We start from the raw sequence: 13,490 nt of genomic DNA on the forward strand, positions 1-13,490 counted from the left end.
ACTTCGAACACTGACACATTTTCATATTAAATTATTTTTAGTTTTTAAGATAAGTTAACCACCATTTGATTAATATTGTAAATTTTAATTCTGGCATACGGGTGAAAAGTATATAGGTACTTGGAGAAAGAATGTGATCTCCCATCTTTTTTTAAAACGAACACACACACATAGGATCTTAGTGAAACTTCGAGTTTCTTTGAAGACATCTTGTTACTTTAACTCTAAGCGCACATCTTTCGAAGTAATGATGGCTAGCATCTTACAAATGCTAAATCCACCAGACCACAGAAAGTGTACTATGTACCTATGTCATGACCGGGATTCGATCTCATGAACTCTAGGCGTAGATGACTTGAACTCTAACCACTACGCCAAAGCCGCTTACCTTTGAAAAGGATATGGGTAGAATAAGGTTGCCAGATTGCCCGGTTTGCCCCCCACTGGTCTCATAAAGCGTGACTTCTGCACGAAAGAAGAAAAGAGGGGTCTCAAATAACAACCTTAACAACCTATCATACCAAATTACATTTGTTTGATTAGTTCTCGAGTTATGCCAAAAATAGTATGAGTAGAGGGGTTCTCCGTTCCTATCCCCTCACTTGAAAAATGGAGGTATCTCAATTATTCAAAGAATCATTTTTTGTATCCAAAAACGCTTCCAAGTGAAATTTAGCTCCATTTGCTAGTTTTTTCTCGAGATATGCAAAATAAAAAAAAACCATGCTTTGCTATATTTAGTTTCATTTTATCGATTTGTTCTCGGGTTACTGACAAAAAAAACCATTTTTTTATACATTCAGATGTTTTAAAATAGTAAGACATCAACTGTGAGGTGAAAAATTTATTCCCCCGAAGAGGATTGCGAGTTGATGTTAAGATAATTAGTGATTTTAGTCTCGACTAAGCAGTTTTGAATCCAAACTCATTATTTTCAAGCTAAGCTGAGCTAAAATCAACGGTCTGTTTAGCAAACAGCTTGCTCCTAGCCTAAATTTGGACTCCACTTGGTTGGTGATTTGGCAAAACGCGCGTTCCCCATCACTTATTATGGTTTCAACATCGTCCAGTAGCATTAAGTGCGGGAAAACCCATCGGACGTACATAGATAAACATGCATGCCTAATGTATGGCGAGCGCGAATGTGTAATTTATCAGAATCAAAACCGCAATGCGTGGCTTTGCTAAACTGACTGGCTTGGCCCTGATGCCGTTGTCCTGGTCCCGGCGCGGGAAGTTTCCCCTAAAACGTTTGTAATTGCCAGGATATAAACTATAGGGAGCGCCTTTCGCAGTTTCGCAGCTGCAAGGGACTTCCGGTTTTCTCGCATTAGTGAAATTTAACCACCAAACGGGACCCCTTCGAATTTAATGGAAATAAAATTATTTGGCCGAAGCCGGAGCAGAATTATTTGACCCAGGTTCACCGAACCTCCAACTCGGTTCCTTGGCCAATGCCAAAAGCAAGCGAATGTTACTGGAACAGATTTCGGTCCGGATTACCGATTGAATTATGTAGTGCGATTGTTCAAATTTGGATTATCAGTGAATTTCCGGCAAATGCGGCAAACCCTGTGGCATATGGCCCGGCCATTCTTCTTCAGAATAACGGTGACCGTATATACCAGTATTTTGTGAGGCATACGGTAACGAGTGAAATCAGAATTCGGAGAAAATTGAATCGTAGTTTTCAATTAGGATGTAAACTATATTTAGAAAACCGGATAGCGAGGTAAATTTAAGCAAAATGGTTTCCACACCGTACCTAAAGGGTGATACGGTCAAAATTTGGTCAAGGGAAAACGCGTGTAAATCGGTGAAATCGTTTATTTTTAAAATCAAATTAAATTTCTTTTTCAAGTTTAAATAGTATACAACTCAGGAAAAATATTGAGTTAGGCTGCTATCAGATTTTGTACAGCCACCTTGTCCACCTTCTTCGCCGCAGAAAGCCAATTTGCCTTGAACTGCTGCTCGTCGTTATAAGTTTTTTAGTCTTCTTTAGGTTCCGCTTGACAATAGCCCAGTATTTCTCAATTAGGCGGAGCTCTGGCGTGTTGAGAGGGCTCTTGTCCTTGGGAACCACCTGCACGTTGTTGGCGGCGTACCACTCCATGGTACGGAACAACCGTGTTTCTTCAGGAAAGACAGCAGACGTTTATTCAAAGACTCTTTCACGTAAATTTCTTGGTTGACAGTCCTGGAATCTATGAAAATGCTGCATTTCAAGCCACAGGTACAGATGGCTTGCCAAACCAGATATTTCTTCGCGAACTTTGACAGTTTCATGTGCTTGAAAATATTTGCTACCTTTCCTTTTCCTTTTGCCGTATAAAACTCCTGTCCCGGAAGCTGCTTGTAGTCGGCTTTGACGTAGGTTTCGTCGTCCATTACCACGCACTCAAACTTCGTCAGCATCGTCGTGTACAGCCTCCGGGATCGCGCTTTGGCCGTCGTATTTTGTTATCATCGCGATTTGGAGTCACTACCTTCTTGTAAGTCGATAGTCCGACTAACACAAAATTCAGAACTACTAAGACTGGTTCAAGAAGCCTCAGCACACGGAGCAAACCAAAACGAGACAAGCAAACATGTGCAAATGGCAAAAAGCCGGTGCCTTGCCCCACCACCACAGGCAAAAAACAACAAAAATGAACACCCTAAAACAGGGGTGAGCAACCTTTTGAACCAACGGGCCAATTTAAATTAGAAACTTTGTCGGCGGGCCGCACTTATAATGACTTTTTGTTTTTTTTTTTTCAATAGTAAGCAGAGCTTCGTGGCATTTTAATAACTGAAAGTTTTTGGCGAAAACAAATCTGAAAAAGAAAAGATAAATCTAATTCACTTTTCAACATCAGAAATTCAACACGACTTTTTGAATTCCCGATATTGAGAAGGTGTATCATTAAATCTTTGTCATTTTTCAATTCTCTCATTTTTTTTAAAGTACTTCTTGGCAAACATTCGTTCATAAAACATTCTTGTTAAAACCGATGGTACTGTTATTCGTCATCACTTCCATTTAAAAATCTTCTGGAGCCTCCCAGAATGATAACTAAGAGTGTGAAAAATATGTATTCAAAGAAATCGCCGTCTTCTCAGCGTTGGAAGTTGAATCGCAAATTGACTTTGTAGGATTTTTTTTTCCACAGTTTAAACTTGTCCTCAAAACCTAGATTTTTCCTTCAAACGGTAAAACCCCCGTTTCTTAAATTGAATTTGAAAAAGGTGGTCGAAATCACAGAAAAATTTTCAATTTCACATATTTTTAAGCAATTATCTACAAAACTACATTCTTAATTCTAGAATTTTTATGCAGATTTTTAATTTTTTTTCTCTTATTTAGATATTATTGGGATATAATTTCTCTAGTAATATAATGACTTTGGTAATGGGGAATGCGATTGAAAAATGAAATAACTCAATTTATCGATGTTTGTTATAAATTTTCTATCAAATTTCTGAAAAAAAACATCAAAGATAATTCTCAAAGACCTTTTGGGTCGAATCAAAGAATTTTAGATATCTATTGCTTTTATCAAAAACTTTGATTTTTGTCGGTAACTTTGATGCCGGATAATTCATGTTGATAAAAAATTCAAAAACGTTCACCCAGTCATTATTATTATACTTTCGTTATTTTCGTCAGTATTTTTCACATGGTTTTGGTTTTAATTTTTCCCAGTATTTTAATGCTAACCGAACCATCCTTTTTGCCGAATTCGATAGAATAATTTAAAAATATTATCTGCTGAGCATATTTTTTATCATAAAACTTTATTTTTGCTTGAAACGAAAATACTTGAACTTGACTAACGGGCTTCGAAATTTCTTTGATCATGTGTAGCTTCCTATTTTTAGCTGCTCTTCCTCACTTCAATGGATTTTACTTTTCAAAGTTGTAGGAGTTTATAGGAGCTTCCTGAATAATAAAAAAACTCCAATACCTATTACATTAGGCCAATAAACAATATTGCATTTATGCCTTGAACAGAACATAATAAATGCTTTAAAAGCTGGCGAAAAGGTTGACAATCTGAATGAAAATGCAGATAAGCGCATATTTGACCATGACATATTCCTTTTTCCTAGTAATCCATTGTAGAAAAAAGTTTAGGCATGAACATTTGAAAAAAACTTCGCGGGCCGCACATAAGGGTCTCGCGGGCCACATGTGGCCCGCGGGCCGCGCGTTGCTCACCCCTGCCCTAAAATGTGTTCAGGCGAATCTTCATCATGCAGTAGGAGCCTCGAGTACACTACTGAGAAGGTTCGTCTCCGAATACCTGGACCTTGCCTTTATCCAGGAACCTTGGGTTAACAAGGGTAAAGTACAAGGGCTTTACACGCCTAATGGTAAGATTCTTTACGACGATAGAAGCGCTCACCCAAGTGCTGCTTTACTAGTTAATAAAAGAATTAAATTTACTCCCTTTACAGAATTTATCGACGGAGACATCACGGCTATAGGAATGGAAATACAGACACCAAGAGGTAAGCACACGGTAAGTGTAGCCTCGTCGTATTTCCCAGGAGATAGCACCGATATACCCCCACCGATGGTAGTAAAATTTGTAAGAAAATGCCGGGCACAAAACCAGCAGTTTCTCGTCTGCTGCGATGCTAACGCACATCACACGCTGTGGGGAAGTACAGACATCAACAACAGAGGTGAGTCTTTATTAGAGTTTCTTTCACAAAACCATATTGAAATATGTAACGAGGGAAACAAACCTACGTTCACAACGGCGAACAGACAAGAAGTCCTCGATTTAACTCTATGCACACCACTGCTTCTAGGGAGAATAAATAACTGGGAGGTGTCGGATGAAGAATCACTGTCTGATCACAGACATATTACATTCGACATAGTGGGAGGAGAAATAATCAAGGACGTTTATAGAGACCCTAGTAACACCAACTGGGATCTCTACAAACACACACTTGAAGCTTGTAAACCTTTGTTGGATGGGAAAATACGCACAACAAAGCAATTAGAGGAAGCTTCAAACAGTTTCACAAACAAAATCATATACGCCTTCGAAGCAAGCTGTCCACTGATGGAACGTGTTTCAACCAGAAGAGTTCCTTGGTGGAACAGACAACTAGAAAAGTTAAGGAAAAAAACAAGAAGACTTTTTAACAAAGCAAAAGCTGACTCAAACTGGGATGACTATCGTAAGTCCCTAACTGAGTACAATAAAAATATTCGAAGAGCTAAAAGAAGTAGTTGGAGGCACATGTGTGAATCCATTCAAACTACGCCAGAAGCTGCCAGGCTCCAGAAAGTTCTATCTAAAGAACGCTCAAATGGACTGGGTCAATTGAAGAAAAACAATGGGGAGCTTACTACAGACCCAGAAGAAACACTTCAATTACTACTAAGTACGCATTTTCCAGGATCCATCGAAGGGTTAGAGATCATGGACACTCCGACTGGAAGACCCAGTCGAAGTATTAGACGCGAGGAAGCTCTCCGCAAATCGCGCACAATCTTTACACCGTCAATGGTTAACTGGGCAATAAGTACATTCGAGCCATTTAAAGCTGCTGGTGAAGATGGAATTATGCCAATCCAGATACAGCAAGCAAAACAAATGGTAACACCTGCCTTGGTAGAGATGTTTGTCGCCAGTATGGCCCTCTGTCATATTCCCACCCAGTGAAAGAAGGTGCGCGTTATCTTCATCCCGAAACCAGGGAAGAAAGATAAAACTCAACCAAAGGCATTCAGACCTATCAGTCTGACATCCATTATTTTGAAAATAATGGAGAAGATACTTGACGAGCACATTAAATCTCAGTATCTTGGCGTATGTAAGCTGAACAATTTTCAGTTCGCTTACAAAAAAGGTATGTCAACACGGTTACGGCCTTACATACCTTAACACAAAAACTAGAAAAGACTATGGAGGCTAAAGAAATAGCACTTGCTTCTTTTCTAGACATTGAAGAGGCATTCGACAACGCATCTCATTACTCAATCGAATCAGCTATGAAAAGACGAGGGTGCCACATGGCAATTGTTGACTGAACTAGGACCATGCTGATAGATAGAACCATGTATGCAAGCTTGGAAGGACTTACGATCAGTGCCACTCCAACTAAGGGCTGTCCCCAAGGTGGGATTCTGTCACCGTTGTTGTGGTCACTGATCGTGGACGACCTCCTAAACAAACTTGTATCTATGGGATTCGAAGTTATTGGCTTTGCTGATGACGTAGTTATTATAGTTCGGAGAAAACATGAGAATGTGTTGTCTAATAGAATGCAATCTGCACTTAACTACGCACTATTCTGGTGCAGGGAAGAGGGACTGAACAACCCTTCCAAAACTACTGTGATGGCATTCACTATGAGACGAAAAACTGCACTAAAACCTCTAACACTAGATGGGGAAGTGCTAAACTTCGAATCACAGGTGAAATATCTAGGAATCATACTAGACTCAAAACTATCATGGAACCCACAGTTAGAGCATGTAATAGCCAAGGTGTTGTAGCCTTGGCTAGGGGTTTGCCTCAAAGGAGAAGGGAAAAAATTGGGACTAAGGCCGAAAATCATCCATTGGATATTTACAGCTATAATAAGACCCAAAATCTCCTATGCCTCCTTAGTATGGTTGGTGGACCAAAACTGTGCAAGCTACGGCCCGGAAGAAACTAGCGAAGCTTCAAAGAATAGCAACGCTATCTATAACTGGCGCTATGCGAAGCACATCAAGCGAGGCTCTGAATGCACTACTAAATATTCTGCCACTACATCAATTTATTGAGTTAGAGGCAGCCATGGAAAAAATCGCATCGAAGAACGATCAATTTGCCATCGGTGGTGAATTCGTTCAGTTCTAACTGCCAATCAAAGCAATCGGGAATGGAAAAAGTTCACACACCAAACTGAACGCTTACGATTGCAATCCCGAACGAATGAACTTTGACAAGCTTCGGGCAAACGAACCGAAGCCCAAAACATTCGCCGCAGTAAACTGGATCGCTTTTTATTTTCACCACGGATATTCGAACGGATTCGCAAGCACAATCACCAAACGATTGCAATCGCGATTGTATTTACGAATGTTTGGCATAGGAATTTCCCGGTAAAGGATTAAGCCTTGTGTTACGGCAACCGCGCTCTCCATTTGTTCTGGTATTGCATATCATCCAGGCGCATAGCTCGGATCTCACATGGATTTTATTTTTCTATTTAATCGACGTTTCTGGCAAGTTTATATTTTAAATTTGCCAGAGATGTCCATTTAATAGCTTAACAATATATCGCAATAAAAAAAACATTTTTACATGGATTTTGGACAAAAATGGTGGCTAGAATAAAGCGGAGGATCGGATAACCGGAACTTTGATGAGCGGGATTCAGCTGTATATTAACATTCAACTGTTAATGTCTTGAAGGTTATGCGACTTTCATGACAATTATTAAAATTATTAATAAAAATATTCTTGTACAATACTTGAATTTTGTTCATATTATTTTCTATTTGCATACTCAAAGGCGCTTATCGGGCTCACTGTTTACAAGGACTAAAATGCATGTTTTTTTAGATCAAAATTTTAAGGTAATTTCCCAGTCAGGAAAAATCGCCCGAAATCGGCCCGATTTTTGTCCGTACATCTGCTCGATCGGTCCGAAATCGTATAAGAAATCGGGCCGACTTTAGTAGAAAATCGCGCGAAAATGAAACACTTTTTCGGACGACGATAAGTTTTCTCAACCAGTTCGAGCAGATCAAATGTCAAAACAAGCGGACCGTTTTCCAACCGAATCTGAACGGTTTTCGAACCGTTTTTGGGCCGATTGCCATCGTCCCTCCGAAATAAAGGACCGATTTCGGACCGAAACCGAACGATTTTTCGAACCGTTTCCGGGCCGATTGCCATGGTGTCCATCCGAAAAAACGGGCCGATTTCGGACCGAAACCGAATGATTTTTCGAGCCGTTTCCGGACCGATTGCGATGGCGTACATCCGAAAGAAAGGACCGATTTCGGACCGAAACCAAACGGTTTTTCAAACCGTTTCTGGGCCGATTACCATGGTTGCCATTCATTCAGGTTTTTCGGTTTTGAACAAAAAGCTAGAAATTATTTCATTTGTTTTTCTTTTATTTTTCTGGTTTTTTTTTTCTTCTAATTTATACTTTAAATCATAGCTTATATTAAATACAATACAAGCTTATTTTTTCAGCGATTCGTCTGTTTTCAGGGGTTGATAAAGTCTTCGGGATGACAACAACATCATGCGAAACCATCTTCGAGGACCAATGTTGTGAGGAGATGGCTTGAGGGTTGTTCGAGTTTACCTAATTCGAAGCTCATTCGTCATCAACAGAAGGTGACATGAAAAGAAATACTAAAAAGAAAAAGGAAAAAAGAGAAAAAAAGGAAAAGAAAAATATGATATTAGTTAATATCATCTATCAATATACAATAAGAAGTCTAGCCCAAACTAATAATAAATCTAGCTTAAATAGCTTGATTGATATTGTCTACTCATCTGTTAGGGAAGAATGGCAGTTTAACTTCCTTGATAAAAAAAAGTCTACTCATCAACAGAACATAAAATGCACAATGCTGTTCTTCTAAAACCTCATTACTCTTTGTGGTCAGCCTCTCTGACAACCTATACTAATTTTACATAGGGGTTCTATTAAAATATACCATGTGCCTACTTTTAAATGCCCGAAATCAGTTATCTGGACTACCTACTCATAGTTGTTCTTCAAAATCATACATTCTACTATCTAATATAATTTTTCCGTTTTTTCTTAAATCTAGCATTTTCAAAATAATTTCGACATTTATGATTTATGTGTGATGAATGTTGTTCATTTTACCCTGAGATTTGGTAATTTTACAATGCGCTTCGTTTTTGAGTGCATTTTATTATGTTTTGTTTTCATCGGTCGCGATTTTGGAACACAAAAAATAAAATGTTGCTCGGGTTCGTCGATTTGTAATCGTTCACCGCGAAGAAAAATGTTAGTGTTTGGTCAACGATCACAAAGCTGGCCGCCCTCCCGGCCAATATACGGATTCGGATGCGGTACGATGCGAAATCGACCATTGATGGGGCTACCGGAAACCATGGGGGCTGGCGTTCAGAGTAAGACAATTCCGGAATTGGATTAACAAGTTTAAAAACGACTCCGATGACTCAGACGATGATTCAGGAATACCGCATTTTTTCAGGTGAGTGAAATTTTGTTATTTTTCCCCCTGTTGTAGGTATTTATATTGGGTAAAAAAACATCCAATCCATTTTTTTTTTAATTTACTTTAAGTGGCGGCGAATGCTGTTATCGTCTAAATGGTCCAAATTTCCCTACCGTGGGAACATTCCTTGATGGTGATATTAGGGCACAATTGGTCAATATTGCCGAACATTGAATCTCCAACAGTCGTTCCAAAGCTTTCTGGAACTGGGACAAAGTATGCTGTTGCAACTCATTGAAAGCGGGACGCAGGCCTGGAAAAGAGAGTCTTATAGGTGAGTTAAACTGTGATGTGAAAGTTACTGATGAAATAAAAATTAAATTTGCAGTAAAATTTATATTTTTTGAAGCCTAAAATAGTATACTTGCCTAACCAACCTTTAAAGTAGGTTATATTATAACCTACTTTAAAGGTTGGTTAGGCAAGTAGGTTTAAAGGTTCATGTCATATAGGCTGTATAATTAAAGGCGCTTTAAAATGCACGCTAACTTTTGGCTACCCCTTAACGAATACTTTTGACCCGTTATTCGATAAGACTGGGAGAACTCCTTTTTAAGGATAAAGCCACTGTACCCTTTAAGGGGTACTCAGCTTGATAACGCTTGTAGCGGATCAAAATTACCCCTTATTTGAAACGCTTTTGTCTGCTGGAAATTTCAGGAGCTACTTATAGGAAATATGTTTTCTGAACGAAAAATTGAAACTAAATGTTGTTTTTCATTTTGTTTATTTAACTTCCAATTATTTCATGGATTGTATAAACTTTGTTAAAAAAAAAATTCACTGATTTGGTTTTCATCTCCTCCGTTTCCTCGCTATAAGTTGAATCCTGAAACAAAATTAATAAACAAAAGATGAGATTTTAAATATAGAATACAAAAACCACAAAACTTACCACCAATGTTAGTCCACTGCCGTTCATGTTGAATCCTTCTGGTTTTCTTCTGGTTCGTCCGGAGTCCGGAACTTTGCTGTGCTGCTAAAATGAAAATGAATAAAAATTCTGGAAATAATACAATTTAAATTATCAACAAATCACCACAACCTCTCTCATCGTGCCAAATCAATCACTTTGGATGTAACGCATCTAAAACTACCCCTTTTGAAAGGAATCGAGCTTTTCGAAATAAGGGGTAATATTGATCCGATATAATGACCCGTTATTTGACAGATCGTGGAGGTTCTCAATAACGGGTCAATATTACGCCTTTAAGGGGTAGCCAAACACGCTAACTTTTGGCTACCCCTTAACGAATACTTTTGACCCGTTATTGAATAAGACTGGGAGAACTCCTTTTAAAGGATACAGCCGCTGTACCCTTTAAGGGGTACTCAGCTTGATAACGCTTGCAGCGGATGAAAATTACCCCTTATTCCAAACGCTTGTAGCGGAAATTACCCCTTATTTCAAAAGCTTCCGTATGGTGGAAATTGAAGATTAGGCTTATAGAAAATGTGTTTACTGGAAGATAAATAAAAACAAAATGGTGTTTCATTTTGTTTATTGAAATGCCATTTATTTTTAGATTTGAAATAACTTTAATTAATTTTTTATTTTTTCTTTCTTTAGTCGATTGGAATAATCGGTTTTTCGCTTGGAATTCTAACCATCCTAAGATGAATCCTAAAACACAACAAAACATGAAATTAGATCTTAATTTATTTTTTAAATTGCTTTTCACAAAAACCACCAACTTTACCTTCAATGTTAGTCCGCCGCGGTGCATATTTTCTTTAATTCTTTTTGTGTTCGACTGGTTCGTCCGGAATTTTGCAGGGATTCTGAAATAAAATGAATGAATATAAATTCTGAGAAAATACAATTTATTTTTTTTACAATTACAACTTACCACAACCTCTCTCATCATGCCGAATTCAACGCTTTTAATGTAACGCATCTGAAACTACCCTTTTTGAAGGGAATCGAGCTTTTCTAAATAAGGGGTAATATTGATCCGATATAATGACCCGTTATTTGACAGATAATGGGGGTTCTCAATAACGGGTCATTTTTACGCCTTTAAGGGGTAGCCAAAAGTTAGCGTGAAAGTTAGCGTGTGTGCAATGTCGGGCAATATATCGGTATTGATTTTTGAATACGACGAATGCGCCAAGACCTTTGTTTTGAGAAAAACGCATTCCAAGTTTCAGAAAATAAAATCAATTTCATATTTAGCCTTCAAATTGATTTAATTTCATCATCGATCAATATAGCTTTTCCGTACTAATTACTTAAAAAAATTAATAAATATAATTGTGGGCCCTTTTACCACAGACTGGTGCTCTCATTTTGTTCATTCGCCAAATTGGAGCGCCCTTTTGAATTGCAGAATGGCTGTTCGCCTTTTGGATCACTTATTAAAGAAGCAATATTCAAGCAAATTTCGGCTTGAAAGCGGGTCCAAATGATCACATTAAAACATTAGCACATTCAACGATCTTATAAATTCTGATTTGTGCATCTCCTCGTCCTGGAAAACAAATTTCAAAAACTTCTATGCCCTTTTTCTATCTCGAAATAACTATTGGCCCTTTTGTTCGCGACGAAATTTTAAGGGTAAATGAGCGAAGAAACTGTGGGATTACACACTCATAAAAAAAAGCTATTCGCCTTATTTAAAAAATTAAACTTAACATCACTAAAATAAGAAAAATTAAAAGGAGATCATATTTTCGGATGTAAAATAAAGAGTTTAACGCATTTAGGTGATTATCTGGACCTGTTTACAGTTGGCGCATTCGCCGTATTCAAAATTATACCGATACCGATATAGTTGCATTCACGACAATGTATTGCAAAAATCGCCTACTCATATGCAATCATAGGTTTTTAATGTTTTAAAGCAGTTTGATGAAACTTAACGTTGCATATGTGTAGGCGATATTCGTATGACACGCTTATTTTTTGAACCATTATCCTTTTATCAATCGTTTTATTATATTTTTAATAAAACTTCAATAGTTCTTCTGATTTAAAATTGAAATCGCTGTCTGCGAACTAAATGGAACAGCTACATATGCAGTAGGACAAACAAAAAAAACACAGGTGAGTTTTGTTATTGGCAGCTCCTGAAGAGTCGGAAATTTCAACATTCATTGAATGGTTCGGAAGTGCTTAGCTTTAATCTGTTTTTTTTCCTTTAAAGGTCCATGCTGGGCGTTCGGATCTAAACTGACGGTTCACGGCTTGACACTAGAAACCTTATCAGCCCTGGCAGTAGAAGGTGACACTAACATATTGAAGTGAATTGTACTCTACACGAGTCCTGAATACATGGGCATGTGCTGCAATGTGAGTTGGATACAAAACCATCATGCAAGCTCTGGTTCTTTAATTGAACCGGAATAGAAATTATTCATACTTGCCCTGTTTTTTATCATTGAACGTGTCAATGATCGAGATGGTGCATCAAGACCCCGTGCTTGCAAAGGGACATCAGTTCCAGGGTAACAATTTATAAATAGCTATATGGAGAATGTTGATTATCTAATAACTTTTTTGTATGTACGTTTCAGAATGTGTTTGTCTAACTGCCGTTCTACTATAACGGGTGGCTCAATAAACGCAGGAGAGATTAAAGTAGGAATTAGGAATGCATCTGATACCGGGAGTGGCAGCCGTCCTGTTGCTGGCGTCGAGATGGTAGCTAAACAGATGATCGTTTTTTTTTTATCTACATGATATCTCAATCTTCCGAAATCCGATCAAGTCATAGTAGAATGGTTCTTAAAACATTCGGACCTGCTTCTGAAGATTTCAATTTTCCTAATAAGAAAAATCTGCACAGTACTAATCAAAGGATCGTCATCTACTAACACATATTATCGAATTCGAGCAGTTTTTATTCAGTCGAGAAAACTAACTAATTGAAATTTCTATTTAAAACTTGTATGTATCGCTACGCTGTAGGCGATTCACAAGTGCTGTGAAATTAGGATTAAGTTAAATTTAATTCTTGACCAAATACATATAGGTGTTGTACGATTTAAAATTAGATAATTTTAAAAAAATATTAAAAAAAAATGAAGTCTCAGCGGTTCTGTCACGATTAATTTGAATTTTTTTTGGTTTGTAGAATTCAAGCAATCAGACATTTTCGAAATTTGAATCTAGTTTTGATCCACAAGAATCAAAACTTAAATCTTGAAAATGATCAGTTTAATTAGCAAATAGTAAAGAATTGTGACAACAGTACTCACCTTGCTTTCCCCTTTGAAGTATCACACCGTAACTGATTAAAAGTAATCCAAGTTAAGG

General features: G+C 37.8%; 1 protein-coding gene and 1 long non-coding RNA gene across 3 annotated transcripts in view; one reads left to right on the forward strand and one right to left on the reverse strand.

Moving 5' to 3' along the window:
• Nucleotides 1-13,490, reverse strand: part of LOC129756823 (putative transcription factor capicua) — a 230,443-nt gene that overhangs the window by 157,247 nt on the left and 59,706 nt on the right. The window lies entirely within an intron of this gene.
• Nucleotides 9,395-13,275, forward strand: LOC129756825 (uncharacterized). Its single transcript, XR_008739538.1, has 4 exons — nt 9,395-9,506; nt 12,195-12,278; nt 12,379-12,679; nt 12,749-13,275. It is a non-coding gene; the product is annotated as an uncharacterized LOC129756825 (long non-coding RNA).

This window comes from Uranotaenia lowii, chromosome 3, assembly GCF_029784155.1.
Source record: "Uranotaenia lowii strain MFRU-FL chromosome 3, ASM2978415v1, whole genome shotgun sequence".
NCBI classification, from domain to species: domain Eukaryota; kingdom Metazoa; phylum Arthropoda; class Insecta; order Diptera; family Culicidae; genus Uranotaenia; species Uranotaenia lowii.